Genomic DNA, 6,280 nt, shown 5'->3' with positions numbered 1-6,280 from the left:
CACTCATTCCACAAATAGAGCCTCAGGCCCCTCCAGGCCCATGGCTACAGAGCCTTTCCTCTCCTAGAGCTTCTTTCCTTTGAGACTCACAAGCCCTCTGCTTACCTGCAAGGTGACAGCCTCATCTGAGGAGGAGGAGCTGAGGCTCACCAGGTGGGAGCTGCCCCAAGTCAGTTTAGCTCAGAGGTCAGGGGTCTTTGTAAGATGCAGCGTGAAAATGACGTGTTACGACCTCAACCTCCCTCTTGCATCACCCACTGGGCAAATGCCAATGTCACGTCCTATAAACTGACTTCCTGCCTCCTAGGTCTCTGCCTTGCCTGGTTTAGATCAAAGTGATCAACCTTCTCCCTGGAGCTCCGGGAGGGAAGTCTGGATGAGCCCTCTTGCCCTTCAGTTCTGCTGTCCTGCTCTACCCAGGTGGGTATCTGACAAGTTTGTGGATTTCAAGCAAAATGTAGCTAAAACACATTGTCTTACAGTATGAACTAAAGGAAAAGGTGTTTGAATGATATCTGTCTCTTTTGGAACCAAATCATTGGTTTGGATGATTTATTAAGAAGTGAATCGGCTGGGCCGGTGACTCATGCCTGTAATCCCAGCACTTTGGGAGGCCGAGGTGGGCTGACCACTTGAAGTTAGGAGTTCGAGACCAGCCTGGTCAACACAGTGAAAGCCTGTCTCTACTAAAAATATCAAAAACTTAGCTGGGTGTCCTGGCACACACCTGTAATCCGAGCTACTCAGGAGGCTGAGGCACGAGAATTGCTTGAACCTGGGAGGCGGAGGTTGCAGTGAGCCGAGATCACACCATTGCACTCCAGCCTGGGCTCCTTTGTCTAAAAAAAAAAAAAAAAAAAAAAAAATTAAAATGCTCCAGTTTGGGGGAAGGAACAGGGTCACTACTATGAGAAAGCTAGACATGGCCTAAAGTCCTTTCTAAAATTTCCTCTGATATTCCTCGCACTTTCAAATGATTTCTCCTTTCTTCCCATTCCGGCCGCAGACTGCTAGGAAGTACAGTGTTTTTTCTTTTGGAAGAAAATATAAATGGGAAGGCACAAGATTTTTGTTAATGCTGTTGCTGATTTTAAAATAAGCTAAAAATGTGCCGTCAATCCAGTTGGCTGCTCCCTGCTGCCCACGGAGCCTGTAATCACTGCCTTAAAACTCACAAGAGCAGTGGCAACACAGGCAAACCACATCTGCATTTCCAAATTCTGAGCAGCAGGTCCCTGAAATAGAGGCAGGGTGCGGGAAATTATAGGACTTGAGTGAAACTGTAGGATTGCTGGGATTCCCACAGGCGCCCAGCCCTGGCTTGGGGAATGTTTGAGTGTGGGAACTACCCCAGCTTCTCCGCACTTACAGGAGAACCGAGGATTCACCCGTCATGAAAGCAGAGCTCCTGTCCCCTGGCATCCTACGCCCCAGGCAGGGCACCCGAGGGATCCTGGGAAAACCCAAAGCTATGTGGCTGAAGCTCCTACTTTGGGGCTTAGGGTTCAGTGGGTACACTAGACTCCTGTCCCCATTTGATTCTTGCATTTGGCAGACAAGTCACCCGAGCAGTGGGATGAGGAGGTCACTAACAGAGTCAACAGCAGGAATGCGGCTCTGGCCGGGCCCCAGGGAGGGAGGCAGCGGTCAGGACAGTGGTCATTTGTGGGGCCTGGGAAGGGTGGATGCTGGGAGGGATGTGGGGGGTGGTCCTGGAGGACTGTTGTTCTTTCTGGACCTGGGAAGTGGTTCTATGGGTGTGTCCACTTCATGATAATTTGATTTTTTGTCTTTTTTCAAATGTTTGTTATCCATAAAATTTGAAAAAGCTCTCAGGGCTTTGGTAACTCCCTGTGGGGTAGAGAGAGGCCCTCAGAATGTCAAGGCTGGATTTTCCACCAGGCTAGAAGGAGGAGGGCTCAGAGTTGTATTTGATTTGTTTAGCAGAGGGAAAGAAACTGGGCATGTCTTACACGAGGGAAAATAATAGTTTTCCTAACATCTGGGGTCTCAAAGGCGCTTGAGAAGTGATTACTTTGGGGGTTTCTGCTTCTCCTGGCAGGCTGAGCTGTTCTGGCTGGGGGGCTTCACTGTCTGCCTGTCCACAGTGCTGGCCTGCGGAGTCTCGCGATGGCTGATGCAGATGTGTGGGAAAGCCACGTGCCCCAAGAGGCTCCATCCTCCCAGTAAGCACTCCATGGAGGAAAGAGAGAGGTGGCGATCAATAAACTTGAGTCATTATTGATATTAGTTGTATTGAACATTTACCACGTGGCTAGCAGGGGTGCCGGGGGAAAAGTGACTAAAACCTGGAAGGAAGGTTTTTGTTGTTGTTGTTGTTTTGTTTTTTCTTTTGAGACGGAGTCTCACTCTGTTGCCCAGGCTGGAGTGCAGTAGCACCATCTCGGCTCACTGGAAGCTCCCCCTCCCGGGTTCACACCATTCTCCAGCCTCAGCCTCCCAAATAGCTGGCACCCACCACCACACCTGGCTAATTTTTTGTATTTTTAGTAGAGACGGTGTTTCATTGTGTTAGCCAGGATGGTCTCAGTCTCCTGACCTCAAGATCTGCCCGCTTCGGCCTCCCAGAGTGCTTGGGTTACAGGCATGAGCCACCGTGCCCGGCCGGAGGAAGGTATTTTTATCGGTCACAATTGACAGATGACAAAGGTGAAGATCCAGGTGTGTTTGGAGTTTGGCCCAGGTTAGGGGGCTACACAGGCTCAAGAACTGCCTTTCGTTTGTTTAGATTCCGTCAAGACCAGAACAGAGAGAAACACAGAGGTGTCTGACCAGGAGTGGGCCTTCAGGGACCGCATAGCTTCTCAGTGCTCGGCTTGTGTGATGCAGTAAGGGCCCTTAGAGCTCACTCACCCCTTCTGTCATGTGAGGACACAGGGAGATGGCATCATCAGTGAACTAGAAAGTGGGCTCTCCCCAGACAGCAAATCTCCTGGCACCTTGATCTTGGACTTTCAGCCATGAGAACTGCAAGAAACAAATTTCTGTTGTGTATGAGCCACCCAGTCCATGGTACTTTGTTATAGCAGCCTGACGGCACTAGCAAGCCTTAAGAAAAGTATCAGAAAATTGTCAGCCTGTCTCAAGAGCCTCAAGATATTTTCACTAAGGGGTTGTTGATACCCTTGAACATCTCTTTTTGTACACACATGCGCCTGAGCACATGCGTCTTTTCACAGTAGCCCACTGTGCATGTTGCTTCCCACACACCTGAGAGTATCAGTCTTGGTAGGTGGTGTTGGGGGTATGTCAAGGGCTCCCCGTGACCAAGATGTAGCTACTTCTGGCCCTTACCAACTGCCCTTCCAGACTCGTCTCCCAGCTTACCCTGCACCCCCTGCCCTGAGCACCTCATCTTGCAGACATGGACACCTTTCAATTGATCTCCTTTGTTCCTTTGGTGCTGCTGCTCTGCTTCCTGGCTGCCTTTTCCCATCTATGAATAGTACAATTAGATTTTCCTGTAATTAAGTGAGTGACTTTGGAGGCCTCCATTTCCATTTTGCCTCTGTCCTGACTTCCTCACATCCCCTCCAGGACCGTTCCTCTATGTGGCCTTCGGCCTTCAAGCTTCTTGCAACTGCATCTTCACTCAACCTGTGCCTTCTCTCTGGAATGCCTCTCCCACCTTCTCTGTGCATCAAAGCCTTATTCACTCCCGAACTCAGCCTACAGGATTCTACATAGAATTAAACTTCCCTCCTCTGGAGGCCTGTGTACTTGTTCGTTGAATTAGTCAAGTGTCTTTGGTACAAATGGTCAAGGGCACGAACTAGGTGCGGGACTGGGTCTATATCTTACTCTGCCACTCCGTGGCAAAGTTGGAACATCTCTGTGCTTCGCTCTTATTCTTAAAATGGGGTTAATGGCCGGGCGTGTGGCTCATGCCTGTAATCCCAGCACTTTGGGAGGCCGTGGCGGGCAGATCATGAGGTGAGGAGATCGAGACCATCCTGGCCAACATGGTGAAACCCTGTTTCTACTAAAAATATAAGAATTAGCTGGGTGTGGTGGTGCGTGCCTGTAATCCCAGTTACTTGGGAAGCTGAGGCAGGAGAATTGCTTGAATCCGGGAGGTGGAGGTTGCAGTGAGCCAAGATCGCACCATTGCACTCCAGCCTGGGCAACAGAGTGAGATTCTGTCTTAAAAAAAAATTTTTTTTAATGGGGTTAATAACTGTGAGTTCCTTGTAGGGATGTGTGATCATTCATTGAGCGGAAATATGGGAAGTATTTAACACTTGACACGGGGTAAGCACTAGGTGAGTATGGCAGTTGCTACATTTATCTCCTTGTGTTCTAGTTGGTTTTTACCCTTTTGTACCCCAATCCCAGACCCCCACACTGTCAGCTACCAGAAAGCAGAAGCCATATTCATGTTTACATTCCCAGTGCCTTATCTATGGATTGGCACAGGGGAGGTTCCCCCAAATGTGACTGGTGAATAGGCGGCTTTGTTCCAGACCATTGATGCACCTTCCATGGCGGAATGGAAATTAGAATCCCCACCTGAGTTACCTCAGGTATTCCCGTTTGTAGATTACAGGAAAGTTTCCCGTGCTCTTAGGAAAAGGAAGCTCATGGTCACCAGGCACTATACCTAGTACTTTCATGGATGCTATTCAGTTTAGTCTTCTCCTAAATGCTTGCTTTTATTGTGCAGGTAAGGAAACAACTTCAGAGAAGTTAAGCAACTTGCCCAGGCCACACAACTATTCAAAAAAGAAGTAATATTTGAGTTCAGGGCTGGGTGCCCCCAAGCCAGCACACCTTCTCACTTGTTACTCATTTGTAAATTTCATGGTGGGTGGAGGACATATCCTGGAGAGGGTATTGAGTGGTTCGGGATTTACTAAAACCCCTCTTGCTTCACACATAGCTGACGCTGAGTCCTTCGGAAGAGTGCCTGCACATTTAAAAAATGCAGAGAAGTGTTCAGAGCCTGCTGGGGAAGCAGGGAGCTGCTATTTCTGTTCAAGGCAATGAGTGAGGCTGGGCCTTCCCAGAATTCATTTGGAATCACCCTAGAGAAGGCTGGTGGCTTGCAAGATACTGGATCTTGCTGGCTCAGCTAGGCACAATGCAAGGTGGTATACAGAAATGGTTTCACTGACTCCTGGAAGGATGCCCAGGCCGGGACACTCATTGTGAGTTGCAAAAAAAGGAAAGGGGAATCCTCAGAGGGAAGGCAGGAACAAGGGCTCATGGCCGGAGGTGTGGAGCTGCATTGAAATCCTCTTGAGTGGGATGCCCAGGCTTCCCCACCAGATCCCAGAAGCTCAACGTAGTGTCCTGATGTCCTGAGTGGTTCTGCAGGAGCCCAGGTGTCATTCTGGGTGAGTGGGCTCAGATCCTCCACACTCTTCATCCTCCAGGCACTCTGGGTATCCCCCATTCTCTGGGTGGGGACAGCTTTCTGGTTGAGCTGGGTGAGGGTGATCATAGCCAGCAATCCTGACTGGGCCTTCAGTTCTTGATCCCCAGTACAGGCAGGGGCTACAGGGTGTCCTGATGCACAGAGGCCCACTGGCTGCTCAAGGTCTCCTCCCACATCCATCTACATCCTGACTCAGTGCTGAATTGTGACACTCTGGAGGACAAGGCTGGTGCTCCCAGTGTGTACTTGCCTTCCTGGAGGCCAGGCTGCCAAGAACTGGCTCCTAGCCACCCACTTCTTCAAGGCCCTTAACACTTGACATGGGGTAAGCACTAGGTGAGTATGACAGTTGCTGCATTTATCTCCTTGTGTTGTAGTTGGTTTTTACCCTTTTGTACCCCAATCCTAGACCCCCACACTGTCAGCCAGAACTCCACTACTCAGAGCAGCGACAGCACTCTTCACCCCCTCCCTGTCCACCCCACAAGTGCTACCTGCTTACCTGGGTCGTGTCCACGCTGGCCTGTATTCTTGGGGCCTGGGGAGCCAGAGAGCCACCAAGGCCAGGCTCAGGAAGCAGCCTTTGGTGGGGCAGCCCACCTGCACTCACCCCTCCCTTGTGCCTTCTCACCTGGAAGCATCCCCACTGGATGCAGGTTCCCTCCATGCCTCCACCTAGGGGCATCCCACCCCTCATTGCAACACTCTCCCTCATTGTTGCTGTGTGAGCTTCGTTGAAGACAAGGTTGAAGAACCCTTCCTCCCCTGCACCATCCCTGCTCCTTCGTCTCCTGCCCTTTGCCTGCCCTACCTGTCGCCTCAGTGTGCACTGACCTGGCCCTGGAGGCACTCACACGAGCACATCTTGGCCTCCCTCCTGAG

The 6,280-nt window shown here is 50.5% G+C and overlaps 1 long non-coding RNA gene across 1 annotated transcript; it reads left to right on the top strand.

Annotated features, from left to right (window-relative positions):
* The first annotated feature begins 1,576 nt into the window (after positions 1 to 1,576).
* On the top strand, positions 1,577 to 5,325 carry LINC02902 (long intergenic non-protein coding RNA 2902). Its single transcript, XR_013415954.1, has 3 exons — positions 1,577 to 1,646; positions 4,685 to 4,771; positions 4,901 to 5,325. It is a non-coding gene; the product is annotated as a long intergenic non-protein coding RNA 2902 (long non-coding RNA).
* Positions 5,326 to 6,280: the final 955 nt, after the last annotated feature.

Source organism: Macaca mulatta, chromosome 3 (assembly GCF_049350105.2).
Source record: "Macaca mulatta isolate MMU2019108-1 chromosome 3, T2T-MMU8v2.0, whole genome shotgun sequence".
Lineage (NCBI taxonomy): Eukaryota > Metazoa > Chordata > Mammalia > Primates > Cercopithecidae > Macaca > Macaca mulatta.
The sequence above is the reverse complement of the archived record's forward strand: the minus strand, read 5'-3'. Positions and strand labels throughout refer to the sequence as shown.